This window comes from Heptranchias perlo, chromosome 17, assembly GCF_035084215.1.
Source record: "Heptranchias perlo isolate sHepPer1 chromosome 17, sHepPer1.hap1, whole genome shotgun sequence".
NCBI classification, from domain to species: Eukaryota; Metazoa; Chordata; class Chondrichthyes; order Hexanchiformes; family Hexanchidae; genus Heptranchias; species Heptranchias perlo.
The window spans coordinates 25563612-25589987 of record NC_090341.1 but is presented as its reverse complement, the minus strand read 5'-3'; the positions used below and the strand labels follow the sequence as shown (position 1 = coordinate 25589987).

Sequence of the window (26376 nt, the reverse complement as noted above, 5' to 3'; positions counted from 1 at the left end):
AATGTAACTTAAATCTACTGTGTCTCTCCCCTTCTCTCAAAGCTGTTTGTTTTCTTGCATCCTTATTGCTCCTCCTTATATGCTATGGACTGGATCTGTTCACCAGCCTCAGTCAAGACTGGCCTTGTGTCCACCACAAGCAAGTGCCTGATATTCCTCCACCTGAGCCAACAGTTGGCTTCTTGAACAACCATTTCCCCCACTCTTCTGGCACAGCCAGGAGTGGTAACAATACACAGGAGATCACTGCAATAAACTATGTCATGCCACTCGGTGCAAATTTTTTTATTTTATGTTAAGCAGAATTATTGAGTTTTTTTCTGAAGCAGATTGTGTGGAATAATTTTATGAGTGATTTTCAGGGAAACACTTGCTCCTTTCTTAATAACAACAACAACTTGCATGTATACACTGCACTTTAAAGTAGGGAAACATCCCAAGATGCTTCACAGGAACATAATCAGACAAAATTTGACACAGACCCAAAAAGGAGATATTAGGAGTGGTGATTAAAAGCTTGGTCAAAGAGGTAGGTTTTAAGGAGCATCCTAAAAGAGTGACTAGTAGGAGAGGTTTAGGGAGGAAATTTCAGAACTTAGGGCCTAGATGGCTTAATGCATGGTCGCCAATGGTGGGGCAAAGGAAGTGGGGGATGTGTGAGGCCAGAGTTGGAGGAACGCAGAGTTCTCGGAGGGTTATAGAGCTACAGGAGGTTATAGAGATAGGGAGGGGCATGGCAATGGAGGGATTTGAACATGAGGATGAGAATTTTAAAATCGAGGCGTTAGTGGACCAGGAGCCAATGTAGGTCAGCAAGCACGGGTAATGGATGAACGGGACTAGGTGCGAGTTAGGATACCGGCAGCAGAGTTTTGGGTGAGCTTAGGTTTATGGAGGGTGAAAGATGGGAGGCCGGCCAGGAGAGCATTGGAATAGTCGAGTCAAGATGCAATGAACCGTCTGGTTCAGACTATGGCAGTGGTCAGGGAGAGGAATGGAATTGGTGTGAACAAAATATTTGGTACATAGGACATTGATACAATTTTATTTTCTGTTCCAATCTCACTTAGAGACGCAACAACAAATATAACCCTGCAGATTATAATGATAAATTTGTAAAACTTTATAAGAGACCTCAATCCTAACCAAATGCTGTTCCCAGAGGTTATTTGGTGATAATTGGTCGGTCACACAGACTCGCCTTGACTCCGATTATTTCTCAATCCTAACTTGAATGAATTTGCTTTATGACGGAAATGCTGACTGACTTGTACAGCTTACAGGAAAATGTTTCCATCAAGTCAGTAAGCCAATTTGGAACTACCTATTCTTCATGTGAATTCCAACTTTTATGTTAAAAATGCAAGCATTTTTAACATTTATTCCTGAAAGATCATGTCTTACCTTTTGAAACTTCATAAACTATGATTCATAAATTAACAAAACATTTTGTTGTGCCCTCCAAAAGCTATGTAATATAATATTGAAACTTGTTCTTACTAAGTAATACAAAATTGATCTGGCCTGAAAACATACTTGTTATATAAGAGATTAAGTGGGGGAAAATTAATTGGTCTATATTTGTTTACCCAGAAAGATTATTCGACACAATTAAAAAGTTGAAATCGTTTAGCTATACAATATGTTGAGTCAAATACGGAAGTGTTCATTATCAATGTTAGGTATATTTGTAATGGAGATTGTAGAGCATCAAAGATAATGATTTTGAATGTTCTACATACACTTCAAATGGTTAGTCAACATGTGAAAAAGAACAGATTTGAAGCAATGGATTAGATAATCAACATTTTCACTTCCTGAAAAGAATGGAGGCACAGAATGTATTTGTCATTGTGTTTGAATACAGGACTGAGATCTGAGTGCAATATTCAGTTCTCAGGATCACATTCACAATTAAAACAGAAATTAGTTTACTAAATCATTCACCATCACCCATTGTCACAGGGTGTAACAGAGATAACCCCCAAACCAATGACATTTATGGCAACTAAAATTTGAGGCTGTAGATTCAAATAGATTTATTTTCAACTACTATTTGTCTTTGATACCAAAATATGTTTAGATTTGTATCCATTGTTTTGCTACTATTCTAACTAAGGATTCATTGCATGGAGATTCAAAGCACAGTATTTATTGCTGATATGTTTTGTGTCTTCAATTGTATGATTTGTGAATTTGGTAAGTGTGGATTTGTTGATGAGATCTTTTCCTCTGTCCCTGCTATTTTTATCTCTTCCTATCCAGTGGCAGAGCACACACTCAGCAGCACCTCTCGGTCTCAGCCCCACAGCAGATAGGGGGGTTGGTCTGGGATTTCTTGGGAAAGTGAGTGCTCTGCCCCAGCATGCATTGCAAATGTACTATATGCTATGCTGTTTATGCACATGCCCTAATGACTTCCTTGTGGTGGTTTTCCTATAATTTGCATTTTGTTAAACATGCAATGTCCTGTTTTTGTTGGCCTACAGCAACTATTAATTTACAACAAAGAAATTAACAGCTTTTTAGTTGCATGCTGTGTGGGAGCTTTCAAATGACACCTGTTTTAGAAACTGAAAAATTTGGTGCTTGGCTGATTTTTACCCTCCCTAATCTAGGGTGTTAAGGCTGAGATCAGTTACCTTGGTCCAGAGTGACCCTTGCTGGAAATGCACTGAGTAGGATAGGATCCAGGTTGGATGTTATGTCCCAGCCATTGAATAACTTGCTGACACTCGGCATCAAGACTTACACATAAATAATGGCCACTTAGTCCAGGTAACGAGAGATACCAGCCGCGACTCATTGGTAGCGCTTTCGCCCGAGTCAGAAGGTTGTGGGTTCAAGACCCACTCCAGAGACTTGAGCACTTGAGCAAAAAACTCCAGTGCAGTATTGAGGGAGTGCTGCACTGTTGGAGGTGCCGTCTTTCAGATGGGACATTAAACCGAGGCCCCACCTACTGTCTCAGGTGGACATAAAAGATCCCATGGCACTATTTTGAAGAAGAGCAGGGGAGTTCTCCCCAGTGTCCTGGCCTATATTTATCCTTCAAGTAACATCACTAAGATAGATTATCTGGTCATTTTCACATTGCTGTTTGTGGGACCTTGCTGTGTGCAGATTGGCTGTCGCGCTTTCTACATTACAACGGTGACTACACTTCAAAAGTACTTCATTGGCTGTAAAGCACTTTAGGACGTCCTGAGGTCTATATAAATGCAAGTTCTTTCTTTCCTGTGCAGCTAGCCTTTACCAAGTCTTATGTGACTATCAACCCTTGAAATCTTGCTTCCTTTTGAAAGGTAAGGATGATCAGATGAAGTATAGGATAACCACGACTGGTTCATTATATTTTTGTGACTAATGCAAGTGTGACTAATACATCACACACTTGTTTGACTTCCTACCATCAAACTCTATCTTCATTTTAAAACTGTACCTAATCTAGTACAGTAAAATATAACTATCAACAATGCTTTGATTTTTTTGATGGATTTTAGTATCTCTGCCGTAATGTTTTCAATCACAAGCAAATTTTATGCTGCATCCTTTTGCTGCAAAATAGTCACTTTATTTCACAGTTGGTACCACTAAGTAAAGATGGTCCTTACTGATAGCTTCACCTTTCTTGTGATAACAGTATTTTCATTCCTTGCTGATCAGATATTTCCGAGAGATTTATAATTTTTTCCTGTATTTCCTTGGTTGTTTTAATGTGTATTTTCTCATGCACATAATAGTGAGCTTTTCACCAAGCAGGGAAGTAATTAATGTGTGTATATGTATAACAAAAATCACCAACAAAATACTGCAAAAATTTCACAGCATACTGGAACTTTAAGAAGTTAACTTTTCTTTGTACCATTTATAATTTGTCAATTTTCTCTCTATTAAAATTGCTCCCTTTCCTCTCTCTTGTTCTCTCCTTTCCTCTCTCATGATCTTCCTGCTAGTCCTCTTTCACACTTGAACTCTTCCCCTTCTCTCACTGTCCCCCTCTCTTGTGCGTTCGCACATTCTCCCACTCTTTGCATTCTCTCTTCTGCTTCGCTACCTTTTGGCTTTGTTGCCTTTTCCAAGAAACTTTTTGTGCTGTTTTTTTCTGCTCTCTTTGCTGCTCTTTTCTGCCATTTTTCTGCTCCTCTTGCTTCAAAATGTACTTGCATTTCAGTCAACACATCCATTTGGATTCCTGAAATATGTAATTTCTGTAGATCCAAGAATATTGCAGTTTTCAAAATGTTCATTTGGAGGGCACATTTTGGAGGTTTCACTTACCAATATTTTCTTTCCTCGCCTTTCAAAGGGAGGTGTTGAGATGGTCATTGAGTGCATTTATTTGTTATGACTGTTTTATTTTTGATTTTTAATTATGGAAACAAAATGTCTGGATATTTTAGCATTTTTCTGTCTCACCTTACAGAATATTTTTTCCCTTCTCTCTTGAAGATGGTGACTTATGATTCCATGGGCACCGGCTGCCTACAGTACTGTGCCCATATAGGCACTCTTCATGCATGAGCTAAGACAGTGAGTGTTGGCAGGTTATTGAACATTAGTTCACAAATTCAGATTCAAACAAAGCACTAGCCAGTGCCCAAGACAATAGACTGCCAGGGAAGACAGGCATCTCTCTACTTATACTGGTGGGGAAAATGAATAATACCAACCTCTACAATACTAAGGATTGAATTCAGACTGCTTACTCCCCTCTACTCTTAGCGTGCTAAACTATTGGGAATAATGAGTGTCCTAGTATATAATTTGCCACAGACCACCGAAACCTGCCATACCTCGAAATTGGACTGCCAAAGAAAAGTGCAACCACAACCGTGCCCCAAATTATATAGCAAGGAGAAGCACGCGCACTTGAATTACCAGGCTGTGTGCATGACACACAGGAAGTCAAGGGTGAAGCAGGATTAGATGGTGGGCTTCTCAGTAGTGCAGACTCAGAATCTGGATATGCAACATGAGGCACTGCTGCACCACCACTGGCAGCAAGGTGTAATTACATCATGAGAAGTTTACATAGGCAGTTTCAATTATAAATATGGATATAAGAATGTATAATAGGAAAAAGTTGACGACAGGAAATAAGGTCTGGCAGACAGGAAGTACATGCAGGCATAACATTTTTAATATATACATGTATATCCATATATCAATATATCTATAATATATTAAAAATCTTATATCGGTACTCATTTCCTGTCAACTTTTTCTATAATAACTTCCTGTGTCCACCTTAATAATCAAACTGCCCATGTAATGACACCCACCTGCCAGTGGAAACGATGAATTATATTTGCAAAACCTGGTCCAAATTTCCTGTGCCATCTTACCCCACCTCACCTGTAAACTATACTCAGTCTTGATTTCCTGTCTGTGATGCAACAGTTATTTAAAAAATGTATATAAATAAACTGTAACTTCAGTGTATAGTTATTTTGAAATCTCCTTGCCTTACTCATTCACTCATCATATTACATAGTGTACAGCACAGAAACAGGCCATTCGACCCAACTGGTCTATGCCGGCGTTTATGCTCCACACAGCCTCCTCCCACCCATCTTCATCTAATCCTATCTGCATATCCTTCTATTCCTTTCTCCCTCATGTGCTTATCTATGCTATATAGCTCAACTACTCAACTTGCATTTATATAGTGCTTTTAACACTATTTAAAAAAAAAACCTCAAGGCACTTCACCAAAGCATAATTAGTCAAAAATTGTCATTGAGTTAAGGAAAATTTATTAGGAATAAGAAAATAACACTGTGCACACTGAGACATTTACATTGTCCTTCAAAATTAATTTGAGGGTAAACCCTATTAATCTCTGTGGGCTGAGATGGTGGTGAAATCCTCACATCAGATCTCTATAAATGTTGTTCTGTTCCAGTCACTAGGAGATGTGTAAGCGTGGCAAGGACATCAATTTTTGTGATGAAGCATCCAGTATCCATTTGACGCTTTCTCAGTGTACAACCAAGATGATAACTTGAGAAGCATGGGAGTCAATCGTGCATCCTGCCACTGCAAGCATGCCACAAGCTGTGGCTACAACATGCTATTTTTTACGGGACAAGACTAAATCTAATTGGGTCTGAATTGGGTAAAATTTAGGTACTGGTGAATATATTGAATACTGTTGTAATTTTAATTTTAAGATTATGGAAGCTCTTTTGATTTTTAAAAAAAATATATACTTTATTCATAAAATTTGCAGCAGTTTATACAATACGGTTCTCATATCACATTCCAAACATACACAATATCGATTATGCAATTTGCAGGTTACATCAAGTACAGTTCAATGAAACACATTGGACATAATTACAGTTCATGACACTCTAGGGTGCCTCATTGCATCACAATCAATACAGGTGATTCATTACAGATTCATTGCAGATTTATTGCAGGTACATTACATCAATTTTGAATTTTACATTCTGCCCGAGGGGGTTTTTCCCTGATTGCAGCCCCTTGGTATACAATGGCGGGAAAGCTCTAAACGGTTGCCTTTCCCCACAGAGCCTTTGCGGCGGCCGCACCCATCCTCAGTGCGTCCCTCAGCACGTAGTCCTGGACCTTGGAATGTGCCAGTCTGCAACACTCGGTCGAGGACAGCTCCTTGTACTGGAAGACCAGCAAGTTTCGGGCAGACCAAAGGGTGTCTTTCACCGAGTTGATGGTCTTCCAGCAGCAGCTGATGTCCGTCTCAGTGTGCGTCCCCGGGAACAGCCCGTTGAGCACAGAATCCTGTGTTACGGAACTGCTCGGGACGAACCTGGACAGATACCACTGCATCTCTCTCCAGACCTTCTTTGCAAAGGCACATTCCAGAAGGAGATGGGTGACGGTCTCGTCTCCACCGCAGCCTCCTCTGGGACAGCGCGCTGAGAGTCCGGGAGTACATGAAGGATCTGACGGGAAGGGCCCTTCTCACCACCAGCCAAGCTAGGTCTTGGTGCTTGTTTGAAAGCTCTGGCGATGAGGTGTTCTGCCAAATGACATTGACAGTCTGCTCGGGGAACCAACCGACAGGATCCACCATCTCCTTTTCCCGCAGGGTCTCGAGGACGTTACGTGCGGACCACTTGCTGATCGCCTTGTGGTCAAAGGTGTTTTTCTGCACAAAATTTTCCACGAAGGACAGGTGGGGCAGAACGGTCCAACTGGACGGAGCATTCCGTGGCAGCGTGGCCAGGCCCATCCTTCTCAACACCGGGGACAGGTAGAACCTCAGCACGTAGTGACACTTTGTGTTTGCGTACCGAGGGTCCATGCAAAGCTTGATGCAGCTGCACACAAAGGTGGCCATCAGGATGAGGGCCACATTGGGCACGCCTTTCCCCCCTTTCTCTGGAGATTTGTACATCATGACCCTGCGGACACGGTCCATTTTTGATCTCCAGACAAAGCGGAAGATGGCTCGGGTGACTGTCACGGTGCAGGAGCGAGGTATGGGCCTGACCTGCGCAACGTACAGCAACACCGAGAGCACCTCGCACCTGATGACCAGGCTCTTGCCCACGATCGAGAGGGATCGTCGATCCCACAGTCCCAGTTTCTGCTTAACCTTGGAAATACGCTCCTCCCAGTTTTTGGTGCACGCCCCGGCCCCCCCGAACCAGATCCCCAGCACCTTCAGGTAATCCGACCTGACGGTGAAGGGGACAAAGGATCGGTCGGTCCAGTTCCCAAAGAACATGGCCTCGCTCTTGCTACGATTTACCCTGGCCCCCGAGGCCAGTTCGAACTGGTCACAGATGCTCATCAATCTGCGGACCGAGAGCTGATCCGAGCAAAAGACGGCGACGTCATCCATGTACAGGGAGGCCTTGACCTGAGTACCTCCGCTGCCTGGGATCGTCACCCCTCTTATGCCCGCATCCCTCCTGATGGACTCGGCAAAGGGTTCGATGCAACACACGAACAAGACGGAGGAGAGAGGACAGCCCTGCCTGACTCCAGATTTGATCGGAAAGCTTTCTGATTCCCACCCGTTGATTGAAACTGCGCTACTGATGTTTGTGCAGAGCAGTTGGATCCAATTGCGGATTCCCTCTCCAAACCCCATTTTGGAGAGCATGTCCATCATGTACGTGTGGGATATTCTGTCAAAGGCCTTCTCCTGGTCCAGGCTGATCAGGCAGGTGTTCACCCCCCTGTCCTGTACGTAGGCAATCGTATCCCTGAGTAGCGCCAGGCTATCAGAGATCTTCCTGCCGGGTATGGCGCAGGTCTGATCGGGGTGGATCACCACCTCCAGGGCTGACTTGACCCGATTGGCGATGACCTTGGACAGAATTTTGTAGTCCACGTTAAGTAGTGAGATGGGTCGCCAATTTTTGATTTCTTCCCTCTCCCCCTTCCGCTTGTAGATGAGGGTGATGATGCCTTTCCTCATGGTGTCTGACATGCTGCCTGCCAGGAGCATATCCCCGTACACTTCCAGCAGGTCTGGGCCCATCCAGTCCCACAGAGCCGAGTACAACTCCACCGGTAAGCCGTCGCTTCCGGGAGTCTTACTCTTCTCGAAGGAATGGACGGCCTTTGTCAGTTCGTCCAGAGTTAGCGGGTGATCCAAACTCTCCCACTTGCTGTCGTCTAGAACCTCTGTGATAGACGACAAGAAGGACTGGGAGGCCGTGCTGTCTGTGGGCTTCGCGTCGTACAGTCCGGCATAAAAGGATTTGCAGATCCTCAGTATGTCGGGCTGCGAGGACGTGACCGAGCCGTCCTCTTCCTTCAGGCTGCTGATCACAGAGCTCTCTCTGTGCACCTTTTGGAAGAAGAAGCACGAGCAAGTCTCGTCCTGCTCCACGGAGCGGACTCTGGACCGGAAGATGATCTTGGAGGCCTCGGAGGCAAAGAGCGAGGCTTGCTGGTCCTTCACCTCTGAGTTCCTCCCCGACATCGATCCCCATCGACTGCAGCAGGAGAAGATTCTGCATGCTTTTCTGGAGTCGGGACGTTTTCCTCTGCCTCTCTCTCGCCTTCTGAACACCTTTGAGGATGAAGAACCTCTTGATGTTTTGATGCCACAACTGGTTAGAGTGGCATGTAGCTGTGTCTTAGGGTAGAGAAGTCCAGGTTTGATCTCTGGTCTATGCAGAGTTAGCTGATCTCAGTGCATCTGGGTTAGGAGGGGAAAATCAGTCTTCAGTAACAACAAGAACAACTTGCATTTATATAGTACTTTTAACATGGAAAAAACATCCCAAGGCACTCCACCAAGTGTAATCAGTCCAAAATTGTCATCAACTTAAAGGAAATATTATGAGGTGTGACTAAATTACATAGAATGTACAGCACAAAACAGGCCATTTGGTCTAACTGGTTCATGCCAGTGTTTATGCTCCACCCAATCCTCCTCCTATCCTACTTCATCTAACCCTATCAGCATAACCTTCTATTCCTTTCTCTTTCAAATACACCTATCCTATGTGCCTCAACTACTCCTTGTAGGCTTGGGGCCTAGACGGCTGACGGCATAGCTGTCAATGATGGACAAAGGGAATGGAGGATGCATAAGGGTCCAGAGTCGAAGGAACACAGAGTTCTTGGAGGGCTGTAGAGCAAGAGAAGGTTACAGAGACAGGGAGGGATTTAAACTGGTCTACTATGGTCACAGTCACAGAGGATGTCATTTGTGACTTTGATTAGGAGTGTTTCAGTGCTCTGGCAGGGATGGGAACCTGATTGGAGAGATTTAAACATGGAGTTGCAGGAAACATGTACACAGATTTTGAAAATGACAACACATTCAAGGACTTTGGAGAAGAAAAGTATATTGGAGATGGGGCAGTAGTTTGAAAGAACCGAGCGATTGAGCTGGGGTTTTTGACGAGGGGTGATGATGGTGATTTTGAAAAGGAGGGGGACAGTGCATGAGAAGAGGGAACTATTTACAATGTCAGCTTACATGGGGGCCAAGAAGGGAAGTGGGTGATCAGCAGTTTAGTTGAAACAGAGCAGGAGATGAGTCTCATTCACAAGAGGAGCTTGGAGAAGGCACGAGGGAAGATGGGAGAGAAACTTGTGAAAAACCGGCATAACTGTCAATGATGGAGAGTACAGGGGGAACCATAGGGGAGGTATGGCTTGGGGAACGGGGAGGGCGGGAGGGATGCAGCAGAGGCAGCTGAATGGATAGTCTTAATTGTAGTCATAAAAAAGTCCATGAGCTCTTCCACACTTGTTGAAGGTGAGGGGAGAGGGGTCTGAGACACTTGGGAGTTTGAAAGTGCGGTTGCAAATAACTGAGTTTTTTTCCGGGGTAAATGAAGAAGGAAGTGGGGTTGGAACGAAGTAGGTGAGGGAGACGAGGAAGTGATTGAGATGATAGAAGTAAAGAGGCCACGTGAGATGACTAGATCAAGGGGGTGGCCGTGAGTATGGGTGGAAGAGTGTATATGGAGGGAGAGGTTAAGGGAGGACAGGATTGCAGTGAAATCAGAGGTGAGAGGGCAAGGCGAGTTGAGATGGAGATTGAAATCATCGAGGCTGAGGAATCACTTAGTGCAGAGGCAGAGAGAGGAAAGGAGGGAGGATCTCGGGGAGAAACTATGGGTGAGACATGTACGGGGTGGTAGAGAAAGAGGATTTTAAAGGAAAGGTGCCAGTGGAGTGGGGGAGAGACCAAGGTGTGATTTGCTAATAAGGACTACACTGCCACCCATGCAATTTGGAGGGAGCAGGTGGTGGAAAACATAGGGGGAGGCTGCAGTAAGGGGCAAGATGTTGTCACCCTTGAGCCAAGTTTCAGTCAAAGCCAGGATGTCAACCACAACATGATCACGACTGAAAAGACTTTCTGGAGGGAAATGTTGAGAGAGTTGACGATTGTTGATCTGCTGGCAAGAGTCCGAGGGAGGCAATGATGGGTGAGGTAAGCAGGATGGGTAGGAGACTGGCGAGAAATCCCCCCAGCAGGTGTGCTGGGCGGGAAGGTTGGTGAGAAGAGAATGGGGCAGTTGGGGTTGCTGCTTGTAAGGAGTAATTTCTGGCACTTTCGGCGAATGCAGCGCAGACTCAATGTCTTCAGGAAGGGAGAGGAGAAAATTAGCGGAAAAAAAGAGTGTAAAGAAAAGGATCCTCTATGACGGACGGAATGATTTTTTTGCTTCCTTGTTCCAGCATTGAGCATGTGGGCAAGGTGGATTAAATGTGCTCTAGTCCTGACCTCTGAAGAGCACTCTCCACTGTAACTGTGTTATATTTCAGTTTCCCACATTGGGCAACCTTGTGTTGACTGAATTCCAATAGCGTGTCAATTAACTCTGACCCGTATGGCATTGTGGACTCACACCCAGAAACAACTAGACTGAGTCTGCCTGAACTAGATCCACTTAAGACATTTCCAGTTGGCAGAGACAGGAAACATTAATTCCTTTCTGGACTGGATTTTAGCCCAAGCCCCAGAGGTGAAAAGACATGGTTTTAATTCCCTGTATTACTCAATCCTCAGCATCCGATCTTTAATTGTCCAATTTTGATGGCTTAGTTTAGAAACAAACACCCTTAAATGGCATCCAGTAGTTCAGATTTTGAACACTTGAGTCGCAATTAGGAGGCTGTATGTCTTTGTACTGTTTGAGTGAAGTTTAAGTTCTCAACGGCTGTTAGATGGGGCACCACACAGAAGCGTGGAATTTTATCTTAGGAGGGGGAGGGGTGAATTGGCAGAACCTTTTGAATTATGCTTCAAGACAGCTGATTACAGAACAGCAGCCATGGAGCCTGCAGCCCAAGCAATTAACCCTTTCCAACTGGAATTAAGATTTCTAGGGATAACTGTCAAATAGAGAAGAAAGGTTTTCCATCAATAACTTTTGGTGGTAATATCTCGAAATCACAAGCATCTGAGTTGATGGTCTGTATTGGAAAATCTGCTTAACGGAACACTCAGTTGACAATTAAACTTGTGGAGATTTTGAACCTTGGCCGGTTATATACTGCTAATCAAAATGAGACATTGCATTAATTGTTAATTCTTAGTGAGCTGCATAGAAGTGTGTTTCGTTTGATTTTTTTTTTTGCTTCTGCATTTGTTTGTTCCATGACCACAGGGAATCAGTGGCATGGGTACACACATACATTTTGTAAATTCTTTGCAGTCCTGTTTCAGTAAAGCCAGTTGTAAAACACTGAGCTTTTGCACTGCGATATTTTGCTTTAATATGCCCAAGTGAGCAGTTTATTTAATACCAATAGAATTAAAATACTCCCAGTCCTTTTTTTAACATCACAGTCATGGCAGCCACTTGACTAAAATGTATATATTTTCAGGACTGTAAATAAATGACCGCTTAAGAATTTGGTCATCTGACTCAGCTTAGTTTTCAATTACTCATTATCCATTATACCGTAGCAAATATTTCTGTCCCTGCAATGATATAAAACAGTATATTTTAAAAATGAATTAATTACTTACTATCTTCCTTCTCTTAGAAAAAATGAAATCCAGCAAAAATCTTAAATATATATATTAAAACAACACTGTCCAAGTTAAGTTGAGTCCAACATTCAACCACTTTATCTTTGTTACTCTCTTAACTACTGTGAGAAGCACCAGAGACAGGATGACCCTCATCTGTCACAACTTCCACCCTCATTTTTACTGTACCATTAACATAAATCAGGGAAATGATCATGGAGTGTGGGGGTCAGTAGTCAAAAAACTGTTACCCCCATGGCTCTTTGTAACTTGCACTTTACATAAAATGTGTGAGAAAGAATGTGCATATATGACAGCTGTAGAGAATTTTCATGCTTTAAGTTATAAAATTTTGTATTGTCTAATTTGAAGAGCATGTTAGATTTTATTGTACCGATGAGTTATCAAGCATCTGGATATTTTCAATGACCAAATATTTATCATAATCTTAGTGACTGTTATAAAAGTTGTTCTAAATTTCTGAACTTAACCTGACCTGTTTGGTTCTATTGATATTGTCGGGTCCTTCAGAATATTTGAATGCTTCGAAGTTGCTTATGTTTGCATAATTATGTGGAGTAACCCTAAACTAATCTTTTCCCACATTATTCTCAACTTTCTCTGATATCTTCTGTCTATCCTCCAACCTCCTATCTCCCTTGCTTCAACCAGCTTGGCTTCCAGGTCAGTACCTTCTGCTTTCTTCTCTTTTATGCCATTCTCTGTCTAGCTAGTGTTTGATAAGTGTTGTACTACTTAGTTCCAATACATATTTTAGACTACAGTAACAAAATAACCTAGAAAGACTAACTGAAAATTTAGTAATGGAATTACATGCTGAATATTACCATTTTTCTGGTATTTAGTCCATTACTCTTACAAGTAACCAAGTTCTCAACAAATTTAGAGCACACTGAATCTGTAATAGTTAAACAATTGAACATGTTATGGCATAAATCTCGCGATAAGGCACAGCACTTTACAGTATAGTTACATAGTGACATGCGGTAGTGAAGGTTGCTCATTTTTCCAGACTGTTATAAATAAGCCATATGGTCTGTGTACATTAAATGATCTATTTATTTTGTACTGAGAGCTTCATTAGATAAAGCATGTTCACATTTAATTCTAAATTTAACACAAAACTTCCCATGTTATTGTGCAGATCGTGAAATAAACCAGTGCTTGTGATGATTTCAAACAGTGTCACTAATCGGGAAACAAAATGGAGATTTTTTTTGTGTGTATGTGCTGTGGTTCAATACTTGGTATCCTTTGTACCATTGTGAAAATTAAAAGCTGCAGAAGTACTTCATATTGTACCCCTGCATGCCTCATACTCACCCACCAAGGGAGGGAAGATAGCTAAAATATTAAATCTGTCATTCTTGAAGTTTCATTATTTGTTTTATGATAAACCAGAAATTTTCCATTTCATTACAAATGTGAAAAATAGGTAGTGGGAGGGGTTGACATTCCAGCAATTAATTTTGAACATGTACTCCTTAGCTCAGATACAAATTGGACTATTTCTGTTCAAACCTAGTAGAGTGGGTTTTCTCATTCTGCTTTCTTGTTGCAAGCTATAAAATAAACATGTTTGTCTCTTCTTGGGAAAGTATTCTTTGTAAACATGTTCTTGGTCCTCTGAATGTCAATAGATGGGAAGTTAGTACTTGTCGTTTCTACCTTCTACAATTATATATTTGCTACTTTATATCTTTCCAGTGTGATAAGATTTTTAAAAATACTATTTACTTTGTGCAATAGGAATAAATAGCAATTTTCTAAAACTATTTCTATAATACAAAAAAAAATTGTGAAAAATGGTGGTTTGCCATTTGATATTTACTTTTAAAAGGCAATTTTTATTTTAATGCTGAATAATTGCCTCCTTATTCACTTTAGAAAAATGGAGCTGCCTGCAAAGCCAAAAAAGAATTCTAGATAATTGCTTTTGAATCAGCAATAGATGGTGTAATATTTTCATGTCAGATTTAGTAGATATATTGACGTGTTATATGAGTACCATAGTAAAGTCATTTATTAGATATTTAAGAACAGAGCAATCTATGTTGCATATTTTCCATTAAGAACTTAAACTGATTGTTCTTCACTTTTGCTAAGTTTTTATTGAATCCATTCAAATAGGTCACCACTTTCTTTAGCCACACATTCTCTTCAGTTTCCATTTAACACTTTTGCTGCCCAGACATTATTATACAAGGATTTGCAAATTAATATTTTGTTCCAGTAGTTGTCAAGTGTTTATTTGAGAGTTCATGACTTTTCTAAAGTTTCTGTTGAATCTTGTGTGTGTGAAATGATTTAAGAGAAAAGTAGTGCTAACTGTGAAAAAACACATTGAGTTATTGAAATCTTGGGTTGTGACAGTGAAAGGGTTAAACCTTACACTTACAGTAGCAGGATTTCAGCATGTCTGCGCAGCCATCCTTGGCTTTAGTTTTATGGAATGTAGTTTTTGGGGAGGTGAAAAGAGACTGCAAAGCCTCATGTTAACTCAGCCCTTGAAGAGAATTTAGTAGCCTTCGGCTTCAGAGCAAATGTAGCATTGACAAATGACAGCTTTGTAGTTTCAAGAGCAGACTGAATGTGTTGATTGAAGATAATTTCCACGGAGAAAGAAGGTGCTAGCCTTACTTGTAACATGAACTCAAATTTGAACGTAGACTTTTTAACAGGGGCCTTGAAGATAATATTCATTGACATAGCATATCCTTAATGGTAAATATTTTTCCACTCTTGCTGTCTCTGATTAGAAGTGTATGACTAAACTAGCCCTTTTATAAATTTATTATTGTCCATGACTTTTTGTTTACCGCCTCTTGCCTGTCCTATCCAGAAGTCTCTGCTACCTTACTTCATGTTAGCATCAGCAAGCTGTACAATCTTGGAAGCGTTACTGCTTGCCTACCTCTGTACATATGCTTGCACTTCCAACAGCAGTTACTGAATACGAATCAGGAGTGCGAATCCTTGCTGTAATTGTTTTCCACTCCATTGCCCAGGAACACACAGGCTATTTGTTGCACTCCACTGTTGCTTTGGCTGGCTCAACATAGAACATGGACCAATCCTGGGACGCAGTAGAGTACCATTTAATGGATTGAGCCATCAAAGAAGCTGCATCTATTACTTTTTAATCCACTGTTCCCCATCAACCAAATGTTGTTTTGTTTGCTTCAAAACAGCCTCGTTTCACAAGGAGGAAAGGGTCTGAATAATGGGTTTCTATACAACTGTATTATTGCACTCTGTGATCAGATGACTAGAGACCCATCTTTAGTGAGCAGAACATCACTCCCAAAAGAAGCTAAAATATTCCACTATTATGAGGTGGGACAATTGATGGTGTGGAGGAGGACTGATTGCATATATCTCTGTTGGACTGCTACCATTCTTCATTGTAATCAGCTGCAAAGAGATATACTTCCATAAGGCAGGACTGGTTCTAATGTTTCTTCTTCCTACACCAGATAATTGAATGTTGCTGCTCCTTGCCTGAATGAGAGGTGTGGAAACTGTCCCAGAGAGCTTTATATGTTGATGTTTCAGCTGAAGAGGAAACTTTATCTCACTGCCTCTAAACTGATAGGAAAATCATTGCATCTTATTACTGCAATAATTATCCAGGTTGTGAAATAATTGCAAGCAAATGTAGTCTTATTCATTGTGGAGAACGGATTTTCCAGAACAACAGACCCAGTAGCAATAAACCATTAGAAGGATTTTCAGCATGCCAGGCATGAAAGAAAACATTGTTTTTAAATCAGAAAGTGGAGGCTGGAAAAGGTGTTATGTTTACTTTAGCAATTTCATTTTGAAATTACTTAAATGTTTTATTTAATTGTTTTGAATTCATCTTCATAATTTAAATTCAAACAGGCCTGATTGAGATAATAGCATGTACAATAATATACATATCTCAAAAATGCACAACTCAAACGTTCAAACTGCTAAAATTTGAGCCAGCTCTGCATACCAAGAGCTGTTTTGTGCCTTTCCTTTAAGAATTTACACTTATGTCCCTAGATTTTATATATCCAGCTGCATTTTGCACTCGCAGTTCTGTTTCTCCTGTGAGTTGCAGTTTGTTCCAATATGCGATACCCAGAGAGAACCTGGAGTTTATTTTCAGGCATTTAATGTATTCCTTTATGTTCAAAAGGTTTGTTAATATTTAAACATGGCACACAAACTGAGCTTGACTAGTTTCTTTTTGATCGTGCTTCACAAGAGAACGGACAGTATACAAATACCGAGGACGAAGCTCATGTTAGGAAGATCTCTTTAGAAGAGTCACCCCCTCTTTTCCCAAGTCAGATTAATGGATATATGAAAGTGATTGATGTGCCTCTGCAAAAAAAGTGTCATGGTTGGGGCCTAAGGCATGTGGTGAGTTAGATACTGACCTTTCACTGCATTCAAATCAAGCCAGACTGATGGAATAAAAGTCCCACTGCCTGTTGCCTTTAAAGGCCCTATGTGAAATCACGGTCTCAATCCAATTGCTAGTGGATATAAGCCTGCAGCACAAAACCGCCTCTGATTTGGCACTAAATTGGCAATCACACTCAGATGTCACATGATGGATGTTATGGAAAAATGTCACAATAATGTAGTAGAGGATGGACATCTGAGATTGGGACTGAGGCATATTGTTGGGCTAATATTAAACTGACTTACCTCCCTCAACCAATGTCGCCAGGAGAAAAAAATAAATGAACATTTACCTCGTTTCTGCGTGAGACATTTCTGGTTTAGAATAGCTATCACAGTTCACTGCATTCCAAAAAGTAATGAATTGTGTGAAGTACTTTGAGGAGTTTTGACATAATAAGGGACATCCTGAGGTTGTGAAAGGCGCTATATAAATGCAAGATCTTTATATAAATGCAAATATTATTTGGTAGTGAGAGCTTCAATCCACATTTAATCATGATATACCTGACCTGGGAGTGCTTGATGCTGACACTTGGTGCCCAGAATTGGAAAGTTCCATTTTCCACCACTAACTTCCTTAATGTGCACAAAATTCATGCAGTTTTTAAAAATAAAATATGTGAGGACTTTTTTTCCAGTTTCCTATAAACTATGCCTTCCAAAAGCCTGAAAAGAAAAATTGCCTGAGGAACATCAAATAGACTACAACAACAGATTGCCTTTTTATAGTGTCTTTAATTTGGGAAAGCTGCCCGAGGTACTTCACAGGTGGTTTGGCGGGGTGGGTGGGGGGGTGGTGAAAAGAGGAGAAATATGCACCAAGCCACAAGTACCCAAAAGCTTGGTCAAAGAGGTGGTTTTAATAAGGCTCTTAAATAAGGAGTGGGAGGTGGTGTGGGTTTAGGGAGGGAATTCCAGAGAGTCAGAGCTAGGCAGCTGAGGGCACGATTGTCAGTGGTGGGGTGATTCGAAGCATAAGAGGATGGGGGCAGAGGAAAGAACAGTTTGGGGGAGAACATTCTAGGGCTGGAGATGTTACAGAGATAGGGATGGGTGATGCTATGGACTGATTTAAACACAAGGATGAGAATATTAAATTTAAGGGAGTTAGGGGACCCATGAGGACAGGTATGTTGTACGTGTGGGACTTGGTGCAGAATAAGATATGGGCAACATAGTTTTGGATAAGCTCAAGTTTGTGGAAGGTGTTGGATGGGAGGCAGGTCATGAGCACATTGAAGTAATCAAGTCTGGAGATGACAGCAGCATGAATGAAGGTTTTGTCAGCAGTGAACTAGCTAGCTAGAAGGAGTGTCTCAAAAACAGTTCAGGCCTGTAATCACCTTGGTGTTCCTTTATGACATATAGAATAGAATCATAGAATGGCTACAGCATGGAAGGAGGCCATTAGGCCCATTGAGTCTGTGCCCAATCTCTGCAAGAGCAATCCAGTTAGTCCCACTCCTCCGCCCCTTCCCCGTAGCCCTGAAAATGTTTTCCCTTCAAGTACTTATACAATTCCCTTTTGAAAGCCATGATTGAATCTGCCTCCACCACCCCCTCAGGCAGTGCATTCCAGATCATAACCACTCGCTGTGTAAAAAAGTTTTTCCTCAAGTCGCCTTTGGTTCCTTTGCCAATCACCTTAAACCTATGTCCTCTGGTTCTTGACCCTTCCGCCAATAGGAACAGTTTCTCTCTATCTACGCTGTCTAGACTCTTCATGACCCTATAGTGAAATAAATCTTGATGTCACTGAAAGATAGAGAGACAGATGTGCATTTATTTACAATCTACTGTTAATTTAAAGTTAATTCAAATTCTCTGATGTTTCAGTTTTTTACAGCATTAAATTCCCACTTTGCTAGTTATATATGTTGCTTAATTCAAATGATTGATTGGATAATTTAATTTTTTAGTGCATAATTACTAGGAGTTATTAGGAGCAGACTGTACCACCTCATCATGTCTCTGAAAAATATGTCAAAGCTTCACAGAAATGATTTTTGAAGTGTAGTCATTGTTATGTAGGCAATCGTGACACAGCAAGATCTCTCAAACAGCAGTGAGATAATGACCAGTTAATCTGTATTTATTTTTGTGGTGTTGGTTGAAGGATGATTTGTTGGCCAGAGAACTCCCTGCTATTCCTTAAATAATGCCACAGGATCTTTAATATCAGGTGGACAGAGCCTCGGTTTAACAGTTCATCTTACAACACAGCACTCCCTTAGTGCTGTACTTGAAGATCAGTTTAGATTATGTGTTACAATCCTGGAATCGGATTTGAACTCTCAACCTTCTGAATCAGAGGTAAAAGTGCTACTAACTGAAGCTCAGTTAGTGTCATTCAATCACAAGAGTCTGTTTGCTGTGACATCTAATGCAGCTTGAAAAGAAAAATGCAATAGAAATGGAATGAAACCATTCAACAAATTTTATCAATAAACTCTAAGAATAAAACAATTTGTAGCATTTCCAATAAACCCTTTTTCTAGGGTCAGTTATGTTGATACACTGGTCAAGCATCACTTTCATGGTTTTATGATGTTATAAATGTTACCTGTTGCATCAGTGCAGTTATGATATTCCTGTGTATTTTGTTGTGCACCCTAAGAGTACATTTTTTGCAGAATTTTACGATACAGCAATGATTTATAAGACCTTTACTAAGTGTATGTTTAACAGTTGTGTTAAGGACAGTTCCTGGGGAGCTATTAAAGTTAGTTTTTGAATTGGTTGCACCTGATTAACGGATGTAAAGTGGGTGTAATTGATCGAAAAATTGGCGGAGGTCCATTATGCTAAATTTCCATCCATTTAGCACCCAATTAGTTTTCTGGTTCGATTTTGTACTGGCACCAGAAGTATGTTCCATTTGCAGTTCATTAGATTAAAATTGGGCCATGATGCTGTCATTTTGACGTCCACAAAATTTCCCAACATTTACACTGATGTAGCGCTCGGTTGTCTACCAGCCTATTAAAATGAGTATCTCGGGTTACTAAAGTGTACTCTTTGTGAAAGTACAATTAAAGAGCTCTATAATAAGAATTGTAGCATCATTTTGAGTTGACTTCTGAATTGCCACCTTGCTTTTTTTCATTTAGCTGGTCAGGAGGCTTTGTGCCAAGTATTCTGGCATTACCTTTTTTCTAATGTCCACAGTACTGGAATAATGGGTTTCCTAGTGGGAATCCTCTTTATTCATTTCCACTACCTGGCCTGCTTCTATTTGCTGCTCTATCGCTGAAACTTTCCATTCAAGGGATATAGATGAAAGGTGAGTAAATGGAGTTGAGGTACAGATCAGCCATGATCTGATTTAATGGCTGAACAGGCTCAAGGGGCTGAAAAGCCTACATCTGTTACTATGATTGACTCCTGGCACCCATCCTGCTCTGGATGCTGGTCCCTTTTTACTGAATGATTTCTGCCCTGATACTATCTGCTCGCTTACCATGGCCACTGACTCTGCTCCGCTCCGTTCTGCCTTCAGAACCCCTCCACCAATTGTGACTACACTGATTCTCATGCTGATACTACTGCTTCCAATTTTGAATGCTTCTCACCATTATACAGCTGTTACTTGGCTCTGATCCCTTGGATTTGTGTCTTACCCTTGGATTTACATTTTACCCTCCCCTGGCTCCACGATCTTCACTGCTTCTGGTCTCTGGATTTCACTTCCACTGCTTCACACTCCGCTGGATGTGCTGGTGAGCAGTGTTAGCAACTGAGGCCGTTACACCTCTTCACTGGACCCCAGGATCAACCATTACTGACTCTCTTCTCCTTCTTGGCTCCAATCTGCTGGACAACCTTCCACCAATGCCCCAACTATTACTCTCCTCCTCCAATAGCTTCTGGATCTACCCCCTCTCCACCATCTGGTCATTAGTTGGTGGCTGGTCCAAGTTGACTGTACGCTGTCTGTAATTGGGCTTCATCCCCCGACTGTCTCCTGGCCTTCAGACTTTGGACTGTTCCACATTGTCTTTTCCCTACCCTCAGTTTACAGCTGCTACATGTCTTGTCTAATCTCTGCCATGCCTCTGTAAACCAAATTTCCTTTGTATTCATTTGTGTGCACATTTTGGCTATCATTCAAACACAAAGGAAGCACAGATAGTATTATGCTTCCTACGTACTTATTGCAGGTTGTTGTACTAAACTGTTACCTGGTAATTTTGGTTCTTCATAATGAGAAAAATTCAGTTTGATAAATAGATACACTTTGAAGACAAAGTACTGATAAAATATTTGAATAAAGTGCTAATCACCAATGTATATTGTACCTATAAATTAACAGTTTTGTTCATTCAATGTGTAGATTAATGTAGTATCTTGGTTATTGTACTGCTATTCAGATAGGGGTATTAATTTAAACGACAGTTTTAAAAAAAAAATCCACCCTGGAGTCAGTCCCTTTGTGTAAAAATGCAAATGGAGGATGAAAAGGGTAATGTTGTTTTATCTTTTCCTCCCACTCTTTAGATCACATTATTTTACTGTTGCTCAGATAGGCAGGTGACCTGGACTAAAGGCACTAGCTGCTTTTCTGCTGAGACAGCCACTTGAGAAGGTGGCTGAGCTGCCTAAAGTAACTTGCTTTGTTGTATTTTTCTCTCTCTCCTTTGCTCATTGCCTTTCCTGATGACATGGTCAAGATTAGGAACCTGATGTGTATAGACAGTTTTCCACTTAGACTTCCTACTTCATGCTGCAATGCATTGGAATATCATTGCACAGCATCATGGTACCACCTCTCTAGGATTATGTAGATAAGACTATGATTACATAGTCTTATTGTCCATGGCACTGCAGAGAATTAAGAATGTTTACTTTTCTTATGAATCCATATTTTATGTTACAATCATTGTGCAACACTCTGACTCAGTCTGCATTCTGGTTAATGTTTAAAGTTCATTCTGTGGACAGCTTTTTCGATAAATAATGCTATCCAGAACTCTGATGCACCATAAGAAAAGACAAGCTGTACTGAAATAAAATGGAACAGATACACCAGGTTGCAGTTGCATTTTAATTTTTTTGCCATTATAAGTAATGCACACATAACTTGAATATTCAACACGATGTGGTTAATGTTGAGATTTTTTGGTAACTATCTTTCTTCAATAACTGCAAACTAAATGCGTGTTGGTGGAAGATCACGCTGAATTTAACATTCAAGATGGAGTTTTATTTTTGAATCGTTGCTCTAAATGGTAAAAACGATCCAAAAGTAACCTAGTTGTGGGATGCAGAGATTTTGCTGATTTCTTAGCTATACTTGAGAACCAAACATATCATTAGTTTGCCAGATTTAGAAGAATATATAGACAGGGAAGGAGCTAATAGGCTGTAAGTCAATCTTAGTGATTCAGATGATATGAGTGAAGTGCAAACAATTTGTGAATATAATCTGAATCTCAGGGTTACACTACTTTTCCTGCATGTTTGTTATTTTAGATTTTCGGTGAAATTCCTCTTTACTGTTATGTGCAAGGCACATGGAGTGTATTTGAGAGGTTTAAGCAGTATGTTGTAGGGCAAAGGGTTTTACAATTGACTGAGATTGGCTTGAAGAATAACCATATCATGTGTTGGGTACTGTTTTGCAATAATAGATAATAGTATAATAGATATTGGCTCCGATGACCGATGGACCATCGATCTGTGTAAGTGCCAGGATTCGCCCGCCAGTGACTTCGGGTGTTGACCCTGCCAAAGTTAGTGGGTTGGGGGTGTGGGCGAGGTGTCCTAATTAAAACAATGACATCTGGCACCTGCGCAACTTGCAGTGTATGTCAGGCGCCTGGCTGCCAAAGAGGCTGAAAATTATGGCCAAGTGTATCAGGTTGGGGGGGCGGGGGGGTGAGTTGGGGTCCATCGTCCCTGCAAAACCCCAGGAAGCATCACTGATATAACTCCTATAGGCCCCCTTTATAAGGGAGCAGAAAAATACTAGCATTATTTTAACTATCTTTACGGGTCCAGGCCGTGATCCATGCCTGGAATCTCAGGTGGACTCCACTCTGCGAGTTGCAGGCCGCTACGCCTACCTTCCTTGTCCCAAGCCTAGCAGGACACTGGTAGGCTGCTAGGCTGGGGACAAGGTTGTCCCCAGCCTAGCAGCCTACCAATGTCCTACTAGGCCGGGGACAAGGAAGCTACTTGCTTTGGAGACCCCTCCCCAGCTATGTTCCCCATAAGGCCATGCGAAACCTGCTGGGGAAAGTGGTATCTAGGATATCTGGGTCCTGAGCTAATTTGCGACCCTTCTACTGCACTCTCACCAGTCATACAGCGGAAATTCATTGGAAGGGATGTGGGTTTTCAGCCCCCCAGCTTTACATGAAATCTTGCATGCAGGTGGCATTAAGGTACAGTTTTTGCCACTCTAATATGTTATGCCACAGAACAATATGAGACACACTTGTGTCAACATCCCTGTACAAGAATATATTTTTCCCACCTATTCTGCCTAAAGGTTTGCAGGAGCAGCATCGCAATTGAGCTGATGCACATTCAGAATATCTCAACTGCTGCCTAAAAGCATTGCAAATTATTGGATTGTGTAATTAAAAAAATGTTCTGAAGATATTTAACCTCTGTTAAACAGCTTCCATCTTTTGTTTTCAAAGTATTTGTACAATTAATAAATTGCCGTGTAGTTTCTGCTTTTCTATAATCATCTAACTTGTAAATAAATTTGACTCTTCATTTTAGCCTGAGTATAATATTATGACAGTGTTATCTTTGTTGCCTTTTCGAATTAACAGGAAGATGGGATGGTACATACTCCCAAGGTAAAGGTGAAATTGTTGGTCCTGTGGTATGCTATCCCATCAAGAAGTGCACAAGAGTATAAGTTTCAAGTGATGGGCGATGTGGGTCAACCTATAGGAACTGCCTTTTCGTTGTAAATAAGAGTTTAATGTGCTGGGCGAGAGCCCAAATTGTAACCATGTACAATGTGAAGAAACCTGAAAAGGGAGCAAAAATTTATAAAAACTTGCGTGGTACAATAATTTTCCTCAGAAGAAATTCATGCTTAAAATGCTATATTGGACATCTTTATTTTTAGGCACTTTCTCAAAAGTATGAGTCAGTTACACGTGTTTTGATCTGAGCAGGTGAAAGCTGTTACCTGAATCATAGAATCCTGACTAATTGATTATTCAGATGACTGAATTCCCACTTGCTATGCACTGCTCATTACAGCAAGTCAAGGCTGTGATGTGGGTGGCAGCGAGTTATGATAGGGAAATGATGAAAGGACACTTGAAAATGTTTCTCCAGAGGTGCTAATTTGTAGGATGAAAATGTTGAGTTGGCTCTGTTGGATTCCTAAAGTAAGTGTCTACATTTTTTAACAAGGATTGGAGTAAAGAATACTTATGGAAACTTGTGCTGAAAAAATGTGTGAATTGTTTTGGTGGCCCACTTCTTCTAAGTTTTACACTTCTTTTCTGCTATGCTTTCCCTTTAATCAATGGGTGATCTGAGTTGCACTTGTTCATAGACGTGATTAGCTTTGTTCCTTGATCACCTGCCAGTTCCTTTCCTTCACCCTGCCCCCTCTCCTTCAGTCCCTGAGATTGAGTGCAACTGGCAGTGTTCGGTTGCAGTGTAGTAAAGAACTGTTGATTCTCACTTAGTTTACAGTCCCAACTATCACCATGTCTAGAATTACCAGCCAATTCTCGAGCAGATTATTTTTGCAAATGAAGAAGGAAAGAAAGGCTAGAAGTGCTTAAAGTACAAAAAGTTCCATTATCTGTAGAATATTTTTGCAAAACAATTGAAGAATGTGTCTCCTACCTGGTAGTGGATAAATTCCAATTTGGTCAGTCACCTGAGACACTCCAATGGGTCTTCTGACATACTTCCCAAAAGAGATGCACAGAGGTGATGGAACAGGCTTATTTCTGTAAATATCCACTCTGCTAGCTCTTCTGATTGGCCTGAATACTGTCCAGAGGTTCTTCGATTGGGCAGGTTATCACCAGCTAAATGGAGCATCAGAGAGTAAATCTATTTTAATTGTGGTTAAATTGGTGCCTCACATACATATCACTAATTAATATCAAGCAGAACAATTATTTAGTGTCATAAACTTATGAAAACAAACCCAGTCTTGCTAATAGCTATAGTTACCAAAACAAACAATTCTATGATTAAGGAAAGGCCTTCAGTTTGCAAGTTGCTTGAGAGGTAAGTTGAATTAAAACTGCATATTGTTGGACGCCATCAGCTGTCCATGGAGATTTCTAGTTTCATGTTTCTTTCAAGTTTGTTTTTGGCTGCATTCCCCATATTTCTGTCGTTTAGTTTTGGCTTCCCAGGAGGATTTACTGCTAAAGGTTGGGAACCTTGACTTCTGTGACTTCACATATTTTTGTGGTGGACAGGGAATATTTTCTTCCAAGATGCATAATTTTGATACGTTTTCATTCAGAAGTTCAGGAAAATATTTTTAAAATGTTTATGTATAGAGCTCTGATGTTACACAGTGTAATTAGGTCCGGAAAGAAGTAATGAAAAAACAGTAGTTGTGTTAGGCTAATTGAGTTGCTGTATCCCTCGTGGTTGACAATAAGCAGGATTTTAAAATGGTCTGAAGTAAATTCTAGAGAACTGCACCTCTGAAATATCTGCATTCATTTAAAATGTATAGTGATTTAAAAATCTATTGTACTACCATAATAGAACACACCCCAGATTCAGCCAAAATCACTGTATTTGTGATGGCATTACCTTAGAAATTAATGGGTGGAATTAGGAGAAGGTTAATACAAGACTAATTGATACATTAATCATGTGTGTCATTAAGTTTTTATGCCCTCATTTGTATGTAGTAATTATGATATTAGCAGAAATGAAACCTATCTTGTCTTGTATCGTCATGGGTGTTTCTTGGGTAACTTATTATTCCAGATGTTAAAATTCCTGACTACAAATAGATCCCGTATTACAGTTGTGTTCTGAGATCATCTAGTTCATGTTATTTGCTCTGCTCTTAGTGAAATCGCCCCCTGAATGAGTTGAATCTCAGGTACTTTCCTTGCAGTGTCTGTAACTCCAGTGATACAACAAAAGGAGAACATCGTAATTTCATTAATTCAGTGGAGTTGCAATCCAGATTTAATTTTTTTGACACTGTAGTTTAACAGGGATCTATTAATCATGACTTTTTAAAAGTAATCTTCAAAGTTGAATTTATTTTAATGTTTCTGTTTATTACCTTGTAATATGTGTAATTAAAGTTTGTATATTGTTGAATCTCTGCATAAACTAAATTTTATCCAAACTTTCATACAAACTGAAATCTTTTGAATTTCACACTTCTCTCTTTTGAAGACTCACCACACTACATATTTATTGGCTAAGAGGGTGGACAAGCAACCTGTTTTCTAGTTACTGCTGATACCGCGCTTGAGCCAGCCACTAGGCAG

At 40.8% G+C, this 26376-nt stretch overlaps 1 protein-coding gene across 4 annotated transcripts in view; it reads left to right on the top strand.

Moving 5' to 3' along the window:
• Positions 1-26376, top strand: part of LOC137334185 (ERC protein 2) — a 631578-nt gene that overhangs the window by 356787 nt on the left and 248415 nt on the right. The window lies entirely within an intron of this gene.